General features: G+C 50.2%; 1 protein-coding gene across 1 annotated transcript in view; it reads right to left on the bottom strand.

The window, feature by feature from the left end:
• Nucleotides 1–16,635, bottom strand: part of cdc42se2 (CDC42 small effector 2) — an 81,652-nt gene extending 65,017 nt beyond the window's left edge. Inside the window, exon 1 of the mRNA XM_029646302.2 lies at nt 16,191–16,635. The gene's annotated coding sequence lies outside the window, so the exon portion shown is untranslated. The remainder of the gene's footprint in view (nt 1–16,190) is intronic.
• Between the last annotated feature and the right edge of the window lie 2,949 nt (nt 16,636–19,584).

Here is a 19,584-nt window from a genome sequence, read left to right as displayed (position 1 = left end):
AATTTGCGCAAATCAAATCAATCAAATTTTATTTGTCACATACACATGGTTAGCAGATGTTAATGCGAGTGTAGCGAAATGCTTGTGCTTCTAGTTCCGACAATGCAGTGATAACCAACAAGTAATCTAACTAACAATTCCAAAACTACTGTCTTATACACAGTGTAAGGGGATAAAGAATATGTACATAAGGATATATGAATGAGTGATGGTACAGAGCAGCATACAGTAGATGGTATCGAGTACAGTATATACATATGAGATGAGTATGTAGACAAAGTAAACAAAGTGGCATAGTTAAAGTGGCTAGTGATACATGTATTACATAAGGATGCAGTCGATGATGTAGAGTACAGTATATACGTATGCATATGAGATGAATAATGTAGGGTAAGTAACATTATATAAGGTAGCATTGTTTAAAGTGGCTAGTGATATATTTACATCATTTCCCATCAATTCCCATTATTAAAGTGGCTGGAGTTGGGTCAGTGTCAATGACAGTGTGTTGGCAGCAGCCACTCAATGTTAGTGGTGGCTGTTTAACAGTCTGATGGCCTTGAGATAGAAGCTGTTTTTTCAGTCTCTCGGTCCCAGCTTTGATGCACCTGTACTGACCTCGCCTTCTGGATGATAGCGGGGTGAACAGGCAGTGGTTCGGTGCACATAGAAAATGTATGGGATCTTTTATTTGAGCTCATGAAACATGGGACCAACACTTTTTTTTTGTTCAGTATAAATATACATGTTGATATTAGTTGGCAGGGTTCATCACGTCAACATTATTGTGTTGATGTATTTATGAAGCCTTTTAAGACTTTCTGGTAGATGTTCTCTCAGACCCCCTTTTCCATCCATTTACGCAGAAATCAAATCCTTTAACTTTATTTATAAAGAAGAAAAACAGATCCATACCTTGATTTAAAAAAATAAAAATAAAAAGAGACTTATCTTTCATTTGATATGCTCCTATAAAACTTCACACGTTGGTGCTCATGGGTCCTTTTACATGGAAATGCCTGGCACCAATTCAGCCAAACTTCAGGGGCTAAATATCACAACGGTAAATGTTCACAGGTAGAAAAGCTGGAGCACAGAGTATAAACATTTCCCTACGCCACACAGACAGATACCACCATGTTTAGACAGCCCTCCACACAGACCAGAGGTCGACCGATTAATCGGAATGGCCCATTAATTAGGGCTGATTTCAAGTTTTCATAATCGGAAATCGGTATTTTTGGACACAGATCTTGCTTTTTTTTTTTTTTTTACACCTTTATTTAACTAGGCGAGTCAGTTAAGAACACATTCTTATTTTCAATGACGGCCTAGGTTAACTGGTGGGTTAACTGCCTGTTCAGGGGCAGAAGGACAGATTTTCACCTTGTCAGCCAAGGGGGATCCAATCTTGCAACCTTACAGTTACCTAGTCCAACGCAAATACGACCTGCCTCTCTCTCGTTGCACTCCACAAGGAGACTGACTGCCTGTTATGCGCATGCAGTAAGCCAAGGTAAGTTGCTAGCTAGTTAAACGTATCTTATAAAAAACAATCAATCAATCATAATCACTAGTTAACTACACATGGTTGATGATATTACTAGATATTATCTAGCATGTCCTGGGTTGCATATAATCTGACTGAGCATACACGTATCTAAGTATCTGACTGAATGGTGGTAGGCAGAAGCAGGCGCGTAAGCATTCATTCAAACAGCACTTTCGTGCGTTTTGCCAGCAGCTCTTCGTTGTGCGTCAAGCATTGCGCTGTTTATGACTTTAAGCCTATCAACTCCCGAGATGAGGCTGGTGTAACCGATGTGAAATGGCTAGCTAGTTAGCGCGCGCTAATAGCGTTTCAAACGTCACTCGCTCTGAGCCTTGGAGTGGTTGTAACGCTGCTTCGAGGGTGGCTGTTGTCGTTGTGTTCCTGGTTCGAGCCCAGGGAGGAGCGAGGAGAGGGATGGAAGCTATACTGTTCCACTGGCAATACTAAAGTGCCTATAAGAACATCCAATAGTCAAAGGTTAATGAAAAAAATGGTAGAGGGAAATAGTCCTATAATTCCTACAACTTAAAACTTTTTACCTGGGAATATTGAAGACTCATGTTAAAAGGAACCACCAGCTTTCATATGTTCTCATGTTCTGAGCAAGGAACTGAAACGTTAGCTCTTACATGGCACATATTGCACTTTTACTTTCTTCTCCAACACTGTTTTTGCATTATTTAAACCAAATTGAAAACGTTTCATTATTTATTTGAGGCTAAATTGATTTTATTGATGTATTATATTAAATTAAAATAAGTGTTCATTCTGTATTGTTGTAATTGTCATTATTATAAATAAAAATACATGTAAAAAAATAAAAAATAAAAATAAATTTAAAAAAATTGGCCGATTAATCGGTATCGGCGTTTTTGGTCCTCCAATAAATCGGTATCGGTGTTAAAATCATAACCGGTCGACCTCTAATACAGACAGCCCTCCAGCCCTCCATACAGACAGCCCATGCGACTCGACATGTCTTGTCACTAAGCAGAGTAGTTGCTATGGATACTGAACTGAGGGCCAAGGCACTTATTTATAAGCGAGAAAAAAAGAAAAAAAAAATTCATTCATTTGCTCACTCTCTTTCTGAATGTGCCCAATCATTACTGCACTGGTGCAATTACAAGTCAGGCCCACACATGAGGTACACTGATTCATAAACCAAAATGATCTTCTGGATTTAAATCACAATTAGGTAAACTGACAGCAGCGCTCAGGCGTTGGCTAAGGGAACAATTCATTCATGAGCTTTTATTTCTTTCAGGTTCTACAAAGATATACTGGCGTTACACAAGGAAGCTCACCCGTTCGCATGCAGACGTTGTACCGTTTTGGCTGCATGAGCCCCAGTGAATCCAGATGTCACAAAATACGTTCAGACGAGCTTGTTCATAGGCATAACCAGCTATCATAATGCTTTAAAATGTGGACTTCTTTGGGAATTTCGTTTGGAGGGCAGTAGGCCTAAGTTTCAATTTGTGGCAACTGCACAAGGACACCTACTTCAGCCGGCATTGGGGTATATACAGCTGCATTGATAGAATATGCCCTCCAGTACTACTGAAAGAATGGAGTCTTCACTCGATTAGAGAGTTCGTTCATCGTTGATGTGGTTACGTCATGCTATAGGTTTGTAACTTCTTCTCTTAGCTGTTAAATCACCCGCTCTCAGTTTAAGTACGGCTTGTTCCCTTGATATTACAGATAGCAAATATAGGACAGGTCTGAATGTGCAAAGCAAGGGTGTTTTATCATTCCTCAGTCAGACGCCAGCTGTAAGCGATGTAGGGGGATTGTCAGATAGGGCCCCTAAAGTGGTTCAGGGATGACAAAAGGAGACTATCATTTCGCATGCCTTTACTTGAGAGGTAATGCCTCCATTTCCATTGGGCGTCCCCGAGTGGCGCAGCAGTCTAAAGCACTGCATCTCAGTGCAAGAGGCAGTCCCTAGTTCAAATCCAGGCTGGTTCGAATCCAGGCTGTATCACATCCGACCGTAGGGCGGCGCGCAATTGGTCCAGAATCGTCCAGGTTTGGCCGGAGTAGGCCGTCATTGTAAATAAAACAAATAAAATGTCTTGAATTTATTTTAATGGGGGTTGATCAACGTCATAACACCCCCTTGCAGGACATAATTTTCCTTTATAGCGGGCTTTCTGCGTTTCTCCAAACCCCTGTGGTTCTCTGTTAGGTTAAGTGCATGGATCATGAGCATGCCAGAAGAGTGTTTTGTCTAGATTTGAGGTCACAGCCTCAGTCAGTCTCAAACCACTTAACATGTCAAGACTCAGCAAGTAAAGCATCTGGGGAAAGGCAACAGTGTTAGTAAAACTAGGTTGCATTTTATGCGTAGTCAAACATTTTCCATGTTGTATGTTTTTTGCAGAAGCACAATGTAATAAGTCTTCAGCCAATGCAGTGGATGTGGTCTAGTAAAGAGTTCCCACCATTGACATGACAATTGTAGATTTACACCGCTTTTCTCAAAGTACTCGGAGAGGAAAGAAACTACAAGAGAATGTTACTCATTAACCACTCCAACCTTTATTCTGACAGAAAAAAAATGTAATGAAACTCCAGCAAGAGCAGGCGTCGTCATGAGAAGAAATTATAAAATGGTCCATTGGGGGTAAATGGTTTTTTACAAAGCCAAAATAACATTTAATAGATTATGACCACTTTGTTGGTCAAGGTCCAGCCGAAATGTGACCTCCGCTTTGAACCCAATCCCTCCAAAAGACACACATACAGACAAGTTTTGGAGGGGCAGAGGGCTGCCACATTGGGTGCCCCGGGAGCCCTTGTTGTGGGGAGTTAAGTTCCCTGCTCAAGGACACAATGGCAGGCAATGGCATCTAGAATTTGATACTGGTAGTAGCCCTCCGGTTGCCAGCTCACTTATAGATTTTTCTCGGGACTTGAACTGGCAACCCTCCAGTTGCTGGCTCGCCTCTGACTGCAAGGCTACCTTCATTTATTTATTAATATATTAGCCTACTCATTAAAAGCTAGAATCCTTAATTGAAACAATAACAAAGTGGTCACCTCACCTCTGTTTTTTTTTTTTAAAGCTGAGGGATGGGCCTAGAGAAATGTAACCACTAAAAATCAGCTATGGATGCAAGGAATGACCATCCATGATATCAAAAATATATAGTTTTAACCCTGTTTTCAGGCTATATACAGTGTTTGTTTACATTTACTTTGTTTGGCCCCCCGAGTGGCACAAAAGTCTAAAGCACTGCATCGCAGTGTCACTACAGATCCAGGTTCGATCCCAGGCTGTCATGCAGCTGGCTGTGACCGGGAGACCCATGAGGCGGCGCACAATTGGCCCAGCGTCATCCGGTTTAGGGGAGGGTTTGGCCAGCTGTGATTTCCTTGTCCCTCTAGCAACTTGTGGGGGGCCGGGCGCCTGCAAGCTGACTTTGGTTGCCAGCTGGACGATGTTGTTTCCTCCGACACATTATGGCAGCTGGCTTCTGGGTTAAGAAGCCAGGCTTCCAGGCTTGGCTGGGTCGTGTTTTTCGGAGGACGCAGAACCTGAACTGAGAACATGAGGTATTTACAAATTATATTCTTTAAGAATCAAATGGGTATAGGCTATGTAAAACATTCAAACAGGTCAGGGGGTAAGCATTGCACAGTGCAGGGTAGCCAGGCCAACCCTGGTCTGATTAGTGTCCTGGTCGTCATAGGGGCATCCAGCGAGGGCGGGCCTACGTGCACCAGGAGCGAGGGCGGGCCTACGTGCACCAGGAGCGAGGGCGGGCCTACGTGCACCAGAGGCGAGGGCGGGCCTACGTGCACCAGGGAGCGAGGGCGGGCCTACGTGTACCCAGGAGCGAGGCGGGCCTACGTGTACCAGGAGGAGCGAGGGCGGGCCTCGTGTACCAGGAGCGAGGGCGGGCCTCGTGTACCAGGAGCGAGGGCGGGCCTCGTGTACCAGAGCAGGAGCGAGGGCGGGCCTACGTGTACCAGAGCAGGAGCGAGGCGGGCCTCGTGTACCAGGAGCGTGTGTACCAGGAGCGAGGGCGGGCCTACGTGCACCAGGAGCGAGGGCGGGCCTACGTGTACCAGGAGCGAGGGCGGGCCTACGTGTACCAGGAGCGAGGGCGGGCCTACGTGTACCAGGAGCGAGGGCGGGCCTACGTGTACCAGGAGCGAGGGCGGGCCTACGTGTACCAGGAGCGAGGGCGGGCCTACGTGTACCAGAGCAGGAGCGAGGGCGGGCCTACGTGTACCAGAGCAGGAGCGAGGGCGGGCCTACGTGTACCAGAGCAGGAGCGAGGGCGGGCCTACGTGTACCAGAGCAGGAGCGAGGGCGGGCCTACGTGTACCAGAGCAGGAGCGAGGGCGGGCCTACGTGTACCAGAGCAGGAGCGAGGGCGGGCCTACGTGTACCAGAGCAGGAGCGAGGGCGGGCCTACGGGTACCAGAGCAGGAGCGAGGGCGGGCCTACGTGTACCAGAGCAGGAGCGAGGGCGGGCCTCGTGTACCAGAGCAGGAGCGAGGGCGGGCCTCGTGTACCAGGAGCGAGGGCGGGCCTACGTGTACCAGAGCAGGAGCGAGGGCGGGCCTACGTGTACCAGAGCAGGAGCGAGGGCGGGTCTACGTGTACCAGGAGCGAGGGCGGGCCTACGTGTACCAGAGCAGGAGCGAGGGCGGGCCTACGTGTACCAGAGCAGGAGCGAGGGCGGGCCTACGTGTACCAGGAGCGAGGGCGGGCCTACGTGTACCAGGAGCGAGGGCGGGCCTACGTGTACCAGGAGCGAGGGCGGGCCTACGTGTACCAGAGCAGGAGCGAGGGCGGGCCTACTTGTACCAGGAGCAGGAGCGAGGGCGGGCCTACGTGTACCAGAGCAGGAGCGAGGGCGGGCCTACGTGTACCAGAGCAGGAGCGAGGGCGGGCCTACGTGTACCAGAGCAGGAGCGAGGGCGGGCCTACGTGTACCAGGAGCGAGGGCGGGCCTACGTGTACCAGGAGCGAGGGCGGGCCTACGTGTACCAGAGCAGGAGCGAGGGCGGGCCTACGTGTACCAGAGCAGGAGCGAGGGCGGGCCTACGTGTACCAGGAGCGAGGGCGGGCCTACGTGTACCAGGAGCGAGGGCGGGCCTACGTGTACCAGGAGCGAGGGCGGGCCTACGTGTACCAGGAGCGAGGGCGGGCCTACGTGTACCAGGAGCGAGGGCGGGCCTACGTGTACCAGGAGCGAGGGCGGGCCTACGTGTAGCAGGAGCGAGGGCGGGCCTACGTGTACCAGAGCAGGAGCGAGGGCGGGCCTACGTGTACCAGAGCAGGAGCGAGGGCGGGCCTACGTGTACCAGGAGCGAGGAGGGCCTACGTGTACCAGGAGCGAGGGCGGGCCTACGTGTACCAGGAGCGAGGGCGGGCCTAGGTAGCAGGAGCGAGGGCGGGCTACGTGTACCAGAGCAGGAGCGAGGGCGGGCCTACGTGTACCAGAGCAGGAGCGAGGGCGGGCCTACGTGTACCAGGAGCGAGGGCGGGCCTCGTGTACCAGGAGCGAGGGCGGGCCTACGTGTACCAGGAGCGAGGGCGGGCCTACGTGTACCAGAGCAGGAGCGAGGCGGGTCTACGTGTACCAGAGCAGGAGCGAGGGCGGGTCTACGTGTACCAGGAGCGAGGGCGGGCCTACGTGTACCAGAGCAGGAGCGAGGGCGGGCCTACGTGTACCAGAGCAGGAGCGAGCCTACGTGTACCAGAGCAGGAGCGAGGGCGGACCTACGTGTACCAGAGCAGGAGCGAGGGCGGGCCTACGTGTACCAGAGCAGGAGCGAGGGCGGGCCTACGTGTACCAGAGCAGGAGCGAGGGCGGGCCTACGTGTACCAGGAGCGAGGGCGGGCATACGTGTACCAGGAGCGAGGGCGGGCCTAAGTGTACCAGGAGCGAGGGCGGGCCTACGTGTACCAGAGCAGGAGCGAGGGCGGGCCTACGTGTACCAGAGCAGGAGCGAGGGCGGGCCTACTTGTACCAGGAGCAGGAGCGAGGGCGGGCCTACGTGTACCAGAGCAGGAGCGAGGGCGGGCCTACGTGTACCAGAGCAGGAGCGAGGGCGGGCCTACGTGTACCAGGAGCGAGGGCGGGCCTACGTGTACCAGGAGCGAGGGCGGGCTTAAGTGTACCAGGAGCGAGGGCGGGCCTACGTGTACCAGAGCAGGAGCGAGGGCGGGCCTACGTGTACCAGGAGCGAGGGCGGGCCTACGTGTACCAGGAGCGAGGGCGGGCCTACGTGTACCAGGAGCGAGGGCGGGCCTACGTGTACCAGGAGCGAGGGCGGGCCTACGTGTACCAGAGCAGGAGCGAGGGCGGGCCTACGTGTACCAGAGCAGGAGCGAGGGCGGGCCTACGTGTACCAGAGCAGGAGCGAGGGCGGGCCTACGTGTACCAGGAGCGAGGACGGGCCTACGTGTACCAGGAGCGAGGGCGGGCCTACGTGTACCAGGAGCGAGGGCGGGCCTACGTGTACCAGGAGCCAGGAGCAGGAGCGAGGGCGGGCCTACGTGTACCAGGCAGGAGCGAGGGCGGGCCTACGTGTACCAGGAGCGAGGGCGGGCCTACGTGTACCAGGAGCGAGGGCGGGCCTACGTGTACCAGGAGCGAGGGCGGGCCTAAGTGTACCAGGAGCGAGGGCGGGCCTAAGTGTACCAGGAGCGAGGGCGGGCCTACGTGTACCAGAGCAGGAGCGAGGGCGGGCCTACGTGTACCAGGAGCGAGGGCGGGCCTACGTGTACCAGGAGCGAGGCGGGCCTCGTGTACCAGGAGCGGGGCGGGCCTACGTGTACCAGAGCAGGAGCGAGGGCGGGCCTACGTGTACCAGAGCAGGAGCGGGCCTACGTGTACCAGAGCAGGAGCGAGGGCGGGCCTACGTGTACCAGGAGCGAGGGCGGGCCTACGTGTACCAGAGCAGGAGCGAGGGCGGGTCTACGTGTACCAGAGCAGGAGCGAGGGCGGGTCTACGTGTACCAGGAGCGAGGGCGGGCCTACGTGTACCAGAGCAGGAGCGAGGGCGGGCCTACGTGTACCAGAGCAGGAGCGAGCCTACGTGTACCAGAGCAGGAGCGAGGGCGGACCTACGTGTACCAGAGCAGGAGCGAGGGCGGGCCTACGTGTACCAGAGCAGGAGCGAGGGCGGGCCTACGTGTACCAGAGCAGGAGCGAGGGCGGGCCTACGTGTACCAGAGCGAGGAGGGCCTACGTGTACCAGGAGCGGGGCGGGCCTACGTGTACCAGGAGCAGGAGTGTACCAGGAGCGGGCGGGCCTACGTGTACCAGAGCAGGAGCGAGGGCGGGCCTACGTGTACCAGAGCAGGAGCGAGGGCGGGCCTACTTGTACCAGGAGCAGGAGCGAGGGCGGGCCTACTTGTACCAGGAGCAGGAGCGAGGGCGGGCCTACGTGTACCAGAGCAGGAGCGAGGGCGGGCCTACGTGTACCAGGAGCGAGGGCGGGCCTACGTGTACCAGGAGCGAGGGCGGGCCTACGTGTACCAGGAGCGAGGGCGGGCCTAAGTGTACCAGAGCAGGAGCGAGGGCGGGCCTACGTGTACCAGAGCAGGAGCGAGCCTACGTGTACCAGAGCAGGAGCGAGGGCGGGCCTACGTGTACCAGGAGCGAGGGCGGGCCTACGTGTACCAGAGCAGGAGCGAGGGCGGGCCTACGTGTACCAGGAGCGAGGGCGGGCCTACGTGTACCAGGAGCGAGGGCGGGCCTACGTGTACCAGGAGCGAGGGCGGGCCTACGTGTACCAGGAGCGAGGGCGGGCCTACGTGTAGCAGGAGCGAGGGCGGGCCTACGTGTACCAGAGCAGGAGCGAGGGCGGGCCTACGTGTACCAGAGCAGGAGCGAGGGCGGGCCTACGTGTACCAGGAGCGAGGACGGGCCTACGTGTACCAGGAGCGAGGGCGGGCCTACGTGTACCAGGAGCGAGGGCGGGCCTACGTGTACCAGGAGCGAGGGCGGGCCTAAGTGTAGCAGGAGCGAGGGCGGGCCTACGTGTACCAGAGCAGGAGCGAGGGCGGGCCTACGTGTACCAGAGCAGGAGCGAGGGCGGGCCTACGTGTACCAGGAGCGAGGGCGGGCCTACGTGTACCAGGAGCGAGGGCGGGCCTACGTGTACCAGGAGCGAGGGCGGGCCTAAGTGTACCAGGAGCGAGGGCGGGCCTAAGTGTACCAGGAGCGAGGGCGGGCCTACGTGTACCAGAGCAGGAGCGAGGGCGGGCCTACGTGTACCAGGAGCGAGGGCGGGCCTACGTGTACCAGGAGCGAGGGCGGGCCTACGTGTACCAGGAGCGAGGGCGGGCCTACGTGTACCAGGAGCGAGGGCGGGCCTACGTGTACCAGAGCAGGAGCGAGGGCGGGCCTACGTGTACCAGAGCAGGAGCGAGGGCGGGCCTACGTGTACCAGAGCAGGAGCGAGGGCGGGCCTACGTGTACCAGGAGCGAGGGCGGGCCTACGTGTACCAGAGCAGGAGCGAGGGCGGGTCTACGTGTACCAGAGCAGGAGCGAGGGCGGGTCTACGTGTACCAGGAGCGAGGGCGGGCCTACGTGTACCAGAGCAGGAGCGAGGGCGGGCCTACGTGTACCAGAGCAGGAGCGAGCCTACGTGTACCAGAGCAGGAGCGAGGGCGGACCTACGTGTACCAGAGCAGGAGCGAGGGCGGGCCTACGTGTACCAGAGCAGGAGCGAGGGCGGGCCTACGTGTACCAGAGCAGGAGCGAGGGCGGGCCTACGTGTACCAGGAGCGAGGACGGGCCTCGTGTACCAGGAGCGAGGCGGGCCTACGTGTACCAGGAGCGAGGAAGTGTACCAGGAGCGAGGGCGGGCCTACGTGTACCAGAGCAGGAGCGAGGGCGGGCCTACGTGTACCAGAGCAGGAGCGAGGGCGGGCCTACTTGTACCAGGAGCAGGAGCGAGGGCGGGCCTACGTGTACCAGAGCAGGAGCGAGGGCGGGCCTACGTGTACCAGGAGCGAGGGCGGGCCTCGTGTACCAGGAGCGAGGGCGGGCCTAAGTGTACCAGGAGCGGGGCGGGCCTACGTGTACCAGAGCAGGAGCGAGGGCGGGCCTCGTGTACCAGAGCAGGAGCGAGGGCGGGCCTACGTGTACCAGAGCAGGAGCGAGGGCGGGCCTACGTGTACCAGAGCAGGAGCGAGGGCGGGCCTACGTGTACCAGGAGCGGGGCGGGCCTACGTGTACCAGGAGCGAGCGGGCGGGCCTAGTGTACCAGGAGCGGGGCGGGCCTACGTGTACCAGAGCAGGAGCAGGGCGGGCCTAGTGTACCAGGAGGAGGGCGGGCCTACGTGTACCAGGAGCGAGGGCGGGCCTCGTGTACCAGGAGCGAGGGCGGGCCTACGTGTACCAGGAGCGAGGGCGGGCCTCGTGTACCAGGAGCGAGGGCCAACGTGTACCAGAGCAGGAGCGGGCGGGCCTACGTGTACCAGAGCAGGAGCGAGGGCGGGCCTACGTGTACCAGAGCAGGAGCGAGGGCGGGCCTACGTGTACCAGAGCAGGAGCGAGGGTGGGCCTACGTGTACCAGAGCAGGAGCGAGGGCGGGCCTACGTGTACCAGAGCAGGAGCGAGCCTACGTGTACCAGAGCAGGAACGAGGGCGGGCCTACGTGTACCAGAGCAGGAGCGAGGGCGGGCCTACGTGTACCAGAGCAGGAGCGAGGGCGGGCCTACGTGTACCAGAGCAGGAGCGAGGGCGGGCCTACGTGTACCAGAGCAGGAGCGAGGGCGGGCCTACGTGTACCAGAGCAGGAGCGAGGGCGGGCCTACGTGTACCAGAGCAGGAGCGAGGGCGGGCCTACGTGTACCAGGAGCGAGGGCGGGCCTACGTGTACCAGAGCAGGAGCGAGCCTACGTGTACCAGAGCAGGAGCGAGGGCGGGCCTACGTGTACCAGAGCAGGAGCGAGGGCGGGCCTACGTGTACCAGAGCAGGAGCGAGGGCGGGCCTACGTGTACCAGGAGCGAGGGCGGGCCTACGTGTACCAGGAGCGAGGGCGGGCCTACGTGTACCAGAGCAGGAGCGAGGGCGGGCCTACGTGCACCAGGAGCGAGGGCGGGATAATGCCAAGAACCAAGTAAATGCAGTGATAGAGGCTGGACTGGGGCCACAGATAGCTTGCTTTGCACATGTGATCAATCTAGCATCCTAAAGGGGAACCTCAGTGAACCAGATGGACCACCTCCTTGGGAGGACCAGGGAGGTGGTTTCCTTTTTCCACCGGAGCACAACAGCCGCTCATGTGCTTAAGACCAAGCAGGAAGTGTAACAGCTACCGACCCACAAGCTCATACACGATGTCACAACAAGATGGAACTCTGAAAAAACAAAGACATCATCACCTTGTCTGATGATGACGTGAAAGTGGCAGAGGAGGTCCTCCAGGTGCTCAAACCCCTCAAAACGGTTACAACCCTATTGAGCACTGAAACTGCACCGTCTGTGTCCATGATCCTACCTCTGAAAACAAGGATTCTACAATCCATGGACCCAAGTGAGGAAGACAGCACCATCACTATAGATGTCAAGGCTGCCATTAGAGAGGACATGAACCCCAAATACCCCCCTAATGTACAGGACTACCTTCATATATTTACTGCACTGGGTCCAAGGTTCGAGTCCCTGTCTGTTCAAGTCCCTGTCTCACCTAGAACCTGCCCTACACCGGAGGACATACAGTGACCTCACTATTGAGATTGTGGCCACTGAATAGGTAAAAAAAAAAAAAAATTGTATGCGAGCAAGGAGTCCTTACAAACCTGACTAAGTTACACCAGCTCTGTCAGGAGGAATGGGCCAAAATTCACCCAACTCATTGTGGGAAGCTTGTGGAAGGCTACCCAAAACATTTGACCCAAAGTTCAACAATTTAAAGGCAATGCTAACAAATATTAATTGAGTTTGTAAACTTCTGACCCACTGGGAATGTGATGAAAGAAATAAAAGATTATAAAAAAATCCTTCTCTCTCTATTATTCTGACATTTCACATTCTTAAAATAAAGTGGTGATCGTAACTGACCTAAAACAGGGAATTTTTACTTGGATTAAATGTTGAATGGTGAAAAACAGTTTAAATGTATTTGGCTAAGGTGTATGTAAACTTCAGACTTCAACTGTGTGTGTTATATATATATATCACACACACAGTACCAGTCAAAAGTAGAGTTAATTTGTGGAATTTCATTCCTTCTTAATGCGTTTGAATCAGTTGTGTTGTGACAAGGTAGGGGTGATATACAGAAGATGGCCCTATTTGGTAAAAGACCAAGTCCATATTATGCCAAGAACAACTCAAATAAGCAAAGAGAAAGGACAGTCCATCAATACTTTGACATGAGCGTCAGTCAATGAGGAAAATTAAGAACTTTGAAAGTTTCTTCAAGTGTAGTCGCAAAAACCATCAAGTGCTATGATGAAACTGGCTCCCATGAGGACCGCCACAGGAAAGGAAGTCCCAGAGTTACTTATGATGCAGAGGATAGGTTCATTAGAGTTTACTGTACCTAAGATTGCTGCCCAAATAAATGCTTCACAGAGTTCAAGTAACAGACACATTTAAACATCAACTGTTCAGAGGAGACTCAGACCTTCATGGTTGAATTTCTGCAAAGACACCACTACTAAAGGACACCAATAATAAGAACTGAAGGACACCAATAATAAGAAGAGACTTGCCTGGGCCAAGAAACACGAGCAATGGACATTAGACAGGAAGAAATTTGAGATTTTTGGTTCCAACCACCATGTCTTTGTGAGACACAGAGTAGATGAACGAATGATCTCCGCATGTGTGGTTCGCATCATGAAGCATGGAGGTGTGATGGTGCTTTGCTGGTGACACTGTGATTTATTTAGAATTAAAGGCACACAATCGCTGCAGAATGCTGGTTACGCCATCCCATCTGGTATGTGCTTAGCGGGACTAGCATTTGTTTTCAACAGGACAATGACCCAACACCTCCAGGCTGTGTAAAGGCTATTTGACCAAGGAGAGTGATGGAGTGCTGCATCAGATGACTTGGCCTCCACAATCACACGATCTCTACCTAATTGAGATGGTTTGCGATTCATTTTTTAAAATTGAACCTTTATTTAACTAGGCAAGTCAGTTAAGAACAAATTCTTATTTACAATGACAGCCTAGGAACTGTGGGTTAACTGCCTTGTTCAGGGGCAGAATTACAGATTTTTACCTTGTCAGCTCGAGGATTTGATCTAGCAACATTTCGGTTACTGGCCCAACGCTCTAACCACGGGGCTACCTGCCGCCCCATGAGTTGGACCGCAGATTGAAGGAAAAGCAGCCAACAAGTGCTCAGTATATTTGGGAACTCCTTCAAGACTATTGGAAAAGTATTCCAGGTGAAGCTGGTTGAGAGAATGACAAAAGTGTGCAAAGCTGTCATCAAGGCAAAGGGTGGCTATTTTCAAGAATCTCAAATAAAATATATTTTGCTTTGTTTAACACTACATGTTACTACATGTGTTATTTCATAGTTTTAATGTCTTAACTATTGTTCTACAATGTAGAAAAAAAGTACAAATTAAGAAAGACCCTTGACTGAGTAGTTGTGTGCAAACTTTTGACTGGTACTGGAAATGCAAAAATTATAAAATGGACCCATTAGTACTATGAACAATCACCAAAATAAAAGTTACAGGGAGAATTAAAATAATAATACTAATTTAGCTGTATTGATTGTTTGAGCAAAAGAACACAGCATTCGCCATAGAAAGATGCATAAAATTGGCATTAAAACGGCTAAATTATCTGAGCTCCATGGCAGAATATGTAGAATTACAGGAAATTGGCTTAAAAATACAAAACATTTCTGTACACCGCCAAGATGGGGGAGCTGTAAAATTCAGGTGCCATGATAGGTCGACCGCATCTATTGCCACACCCACCGCCTAAGCCCCTTTCTGATCCATATATATATATTTTTTTAAATCCCATGTTCTAAATTCTTGAGTGTGCCAGTTTTAAATGTCCCTCCACCACTAATTTCCACCTAATACCTCAGTGGTGTTTAATGTAGGCAAGTTCTCACAGTACCAGTGAAACACAATTTGGCAGTTTGCCTGCCCTTTGACTCCCATGTGTAGGCCTACACTAGCCTGTTGTAGGGAGGGTAGCTAAAGTAGGAACCAATTATGCCCTACCCTACCAGCATAATTGAAGGTAGAGAGGGATTATAGGCTACAGTTTCTACAGAATGGTTCCATTGTGGTGACTATAAGAGGTGCAATGACTCATTGTATTTCTGTCACCTAACCACAACATTCTGTCAAATAAAAATGCATTGTTTTGCTTGTGAAATATTTGCATAGATCACAAACGATTGTCCCATAATGTAGGCTTACTGTATGGTTACAAGACTGGCCATCATCATCCATGGAACAGGTGGAATCACAGAATCCACTCCAGCATTCTGAATTTTCAGTTTGTAAACGGAAAACGGATTGCATCATCTATTAGTTGCAAGCAGAAAATTCCCTGACACCGACTATTGTTTAGATAAAACAATAGCTATATTTGATCATACTGCTGTCCATATGCTATAGCACCATGTAAAATGTATTTAGCCATATGTACCATGTATGTAAATTGGTGTTCAGATTAAAGAGCCACCTGTCAAAACCGCTAGCAGAATGTAATGGGCTAATGTGACGCTTCAATAGCCATTACAGGAAAGGCATCTCTACTTTTTGGAGCAGAACAGATCATTTTCAACCAGCCTTAACCTGGCGAGACTATCTTCGTTTTCGATTCGGCCAAATATGTACCTTCTAAAATGTATGTGTCCTGTTGCAGGTGGTTCGTTTGAATTTAGAAAATGCACCGTTATTAAAATACATGTTTTGCTCCACGAACATGAAGTAATCCAACAATGTGTTCGTCACCATGTTGTCCATTTCAAATCTTCTCTCATTGATGGAGACAGGTGGGTCCATCCCAAAGTGCTGCACACCGGTCTCGATCATTGAGAGAATATTTGAAATAGACAAGATGGTGGTGTACACATTGTTGGATTACTTTATGGCGCAAAACAATTATTTTTTAACAAAATTAGTATTTTATCAATTCAAATGAACCACCTGCAACTGGACACATACATTTTAGATTATACATGTTTGTCCGAATCGAGAACGAAGACAGTTGTATCCTCAAATGAATTGATATGTGCTTCACCAAACAGTACCTATCCTGTAACGGCTAATGGAGCATCACATTAGCCTGTTATAATATGTTAGCTAGATACCATGGTGTACACATTAGAGAGCTAGCTAGTTAGTCTACAACAGATACACAGGAATAAGTAGCTTACTAGTAGGGACGCCAAAATTGCAGGTGTTCCCCGCAACTGAATAGCTTGCTCTAGTACTGGTTTACTTTTTGTACGCTTTCAGCTTTCAGCATTCAGTGAGTTATTTCCTTGACAGCACGAATTCAGATGAGGAATAAATTATTTCAAATAACACTGGGTCATTCAATGCTTTTCCCTTCCACTCCCAAAACATGAACAATGCTATATTCTTCAGGCATATATCCTAGAACTAACGTTGGATAAGCTTTCATCAAGGTAGAACGAACCGCAATCTTACCAATATCAATCGACCCGTTCAGCTGATGATATCCCAATGCAATCCTCCACCAATGCGGAAAATGGTTGTTTCACCTGTGCAAAGGAACCTCCGCGAGCTTGCAGTGATTTATTCGCAGAATAAAACCGGTACCGATGCCTGCCGTTTTCACGGGCGATGTTTTGAAGATTTTAAGTTAAAAACCATGAACGTAACCTTCTTACTACTACTAGCTACACACTATCCGAATTGAATAGGGAGAAATCCGTCGGTATCAAGGCGGGAGAGGGGTTGACATAAGAACACTCCCACTGGAAATCTCTAGGAAAAATATTGTACGCCCAAACAGCGCCCCCTAGTGCTACATTGTAGTAGTCAATAGCAGTTCCACTCCTGACAAATGCACAGGCACTGTAGTTCTAAATGCATTTACATCAAAGTCAGTACAGTATGAAAACTGCTTATCCAGTCCCCGATCACACTAGTAGGCGATTTCCATAGCGAAATTGGCTAGCTTAGCGCATGCGTAGAAACACGTCACCGGGTCTAACAAGTCGTCTCTCGACGAACTGCGCATGTGCAGGTCGTCCAATCAAAGGCACCACTTGGAAATAAAGTTGTTTTTGACGAAAATGAAAACGTCTCCGTTTGTCACTCTTATGAGGTTGGAGTAATAATATATTCATCTGCTTACGACATTGGCTTGAATCTAGGTTGTGCCTTTAGATTTCGAGAAAATAAGCAACTAAGGAATACTTTTGCACTTCTCTCATTGACTTCTCAAATCCCAAACACCGTTCTGGTCTGTTTGGTCTATTTTGCAAGCGTTCCCAGAAGTCACGCGATGTTGTGCCTCTTGGTTTAGAAACTCTGATTACGTTCTCTGGGTTTTCTTCTTCTTCGAGGTTTAATGGCAGACTACAACCACTGGTGTGTTGCTGCCACCTACTGTACTGGGTAGTGAAATAAAAATATTCCATTGCGGGAATTTTAAAAAATCCCACTCCTTTAGGTCACAGTTCAAATCACATCCCTACACAGGCTCTGGAACCTGTGAGGATAGAGTATTAATCGACAGGATTTCTTGTAATACCTCTGCTGTAAAATCACCCCAAAAACATAGACACACTCACAACGATGCCTATTTTCCCATGATTTCTCTGTTTGCGCTGTACAGTTGATAATCAATGCAATAAACGCTACAGTCCACCTTCTTTAACATGAAAACATGTCAGGATCGCTCTGTCGACAAGGAATAATCACTGGTGTCTCCTTATACTACCATTATTCCTCTCTTCCACTCTTCTCACCCAGCCTCCAGAGAGCAGGCATTCTGGACAGCCCTTATTCTTGTCTCCTTCACCCTAACATGACACTTCAGTAAATTGAGGCGCATGTCCGCCTCCACAATTGTATCATTTAGGCTCAGCCGTCATACGACACTCCTCCAGTCTACATACACTTGACACATGACCAAATCATTTACATGTATCACACTGCATGGGGTTTGGGCATGTAGGCTCTTTTGCAGGGTATTTCACAAAACCCAAATACTACGTGAGAAGGGAGAAACTCTTCTTCAAAAACCAACAGAACGGATAGAGTGCGTTTCCTCACTCCATACACCATGCGGGTCACTCAGTGTGCACCAACCACTTGATCCAATTCTTAATGTATTTCCCTTGCATTTGCTTGTAGCGCATAGCATTGCCCCCTTGATAGGCACACTGCTTTGAAGATCCACACACAACACATTCCAATCCGACATCTTCCTGAGGCGCAGAGCACGCTCCCTTCTGTTCCAGATGCACAGAAAACCAAAATAAGACCACTTCTCATTACTCTCACCGACACCACCTCATCTTATCCACGATTTTCATAGACTTCAAAATGGATCTCCCAGGTAACTCCATTGATCCAAAACCCTCACTCCGACCCCAAAAGAATCAGAACAAGGACCGGATTTACTAGATTCCACTACCACTTAATTTGTCTTGTTTATTTTTGTAATCCAATTCCTCTCTCTCATCTCCACTCCAAGTATCATCTGCTTCAAACAGAACGTCTTCCTACCCTCCTCCACCCGCTTCTGTGTGTTTCAGTAGTCCTCTATTTTAAGTGTAATAATGAAAAAGCATCTACTTTAGGGTTATTTTATAGCCCTTGTAGAACTGTAGATCTAGGCTTATTCTGTGTCTGGGAAACAGCCATATGGGTACAGTATTGGCACACACATTAACCAAAAAAAGCTGGGGGGGAAATCCACTTGAACGCTCCCCCCACCTGTGGGACATTCGTCTATCATCTCTGAGCTCCGACTTCTCTCGCATTCTGAACTTTGACGTCACATAAAAAGGAAATTACCAGCATTTTCGGCAGTTAAATGCCACAAAAAAACACGATAAAATACAATCTATTCATTTGTTTACGAGGATGATATCTGTACTTGTATTTTATGGTTGTTGCAGGTTGTTTGCCATGAACTAATCTGCGTTATTAAAACACGTGAACGCACACAACTCATTTCTCCCAGTTTACAAGTATTTTCCGAGTTTCCCACTTATTATTCAAGCAGCATAACCTGTGGTCACTGGCGTCGTCTACTGATTGAGAGGATCACAGACGTGTACAGACGTTAACACGCTTGAATAATGCAAACACGGCAACAATGTCCATTAAGTTTGATGATGTAAACTAGCGCTCTTGGTTCAAAGCTTAGTCTGCATATCCAGCATACATATTGATAACTGGAACTATTCATGCCACATCAAAAGATAATTCATTTTCAGGCTCGTAAAAAATTTTCGGCAAGATATCAAGGTGTAATTCGCACCTTGCTTGCAAACCATAACTCAAAATATAGCTGACTTCAAAGCCTATAGTCATCCGAATCATTATTCGTCACGTCTCTCCCAGTTAAGATCATCTTTGCTCGATCCACGAACCTGAGTGGTGTTCCTTTTTTCATGGCACGGTGCCCCGGGTGAGTGGACAATTCACTTAACGACCAATGGAATTATCTAAAATGGTTTTAGCGCGCGCACTTTTATAAAATTAGATATTTCTTCTTCTATACAATGTTGATCAGTACAATAAAACAAGTCCCAAATTGAAGGGAAACCGATTGTTTTCCATGAAATCAGCCAAAACAAGCTCAATAACTCAATGCATGCACACACTTCTATTGAATATGCATTAATCTGTATTGTAAATAGGCCTAGGCTACATTTTGATTTACTCAAGATTATCAAAAGACTAGATTGACCACTCAAATAAATTGTTATGTAGTTAGATTGCTAAAAAAAAAAGTCACATTGTTTGTATGAGTGTAGTTGATTAATTAACGTATACATAAAAATATATATTTAACAATTCAAATGTAATGATACTGAACTCAAAAGATTTGTCTGGATCA

The sequence above is a fragment of the Oncorhynchus nerka genome, linkage group LG4, assembly GCF_034236695.1.
Source record: "Oncorhynchus nerka isolate Pitt River linkage group LG4, Oner_Uvic_2.0, whole genome shotgun sequence".
Taxonomy (NCBI): domain Eukaryota; kingdom Metazoa; phylum Chordata; class Actinopteri; order Salmoniformes; family Salmonidae; genus Oncorhynchus; species Oncorhynchus nerka.
Note: the sequence above shows the minus strand (reverse complement) of the source record. Positions and strands in the feature narration are given on the sequence as shown.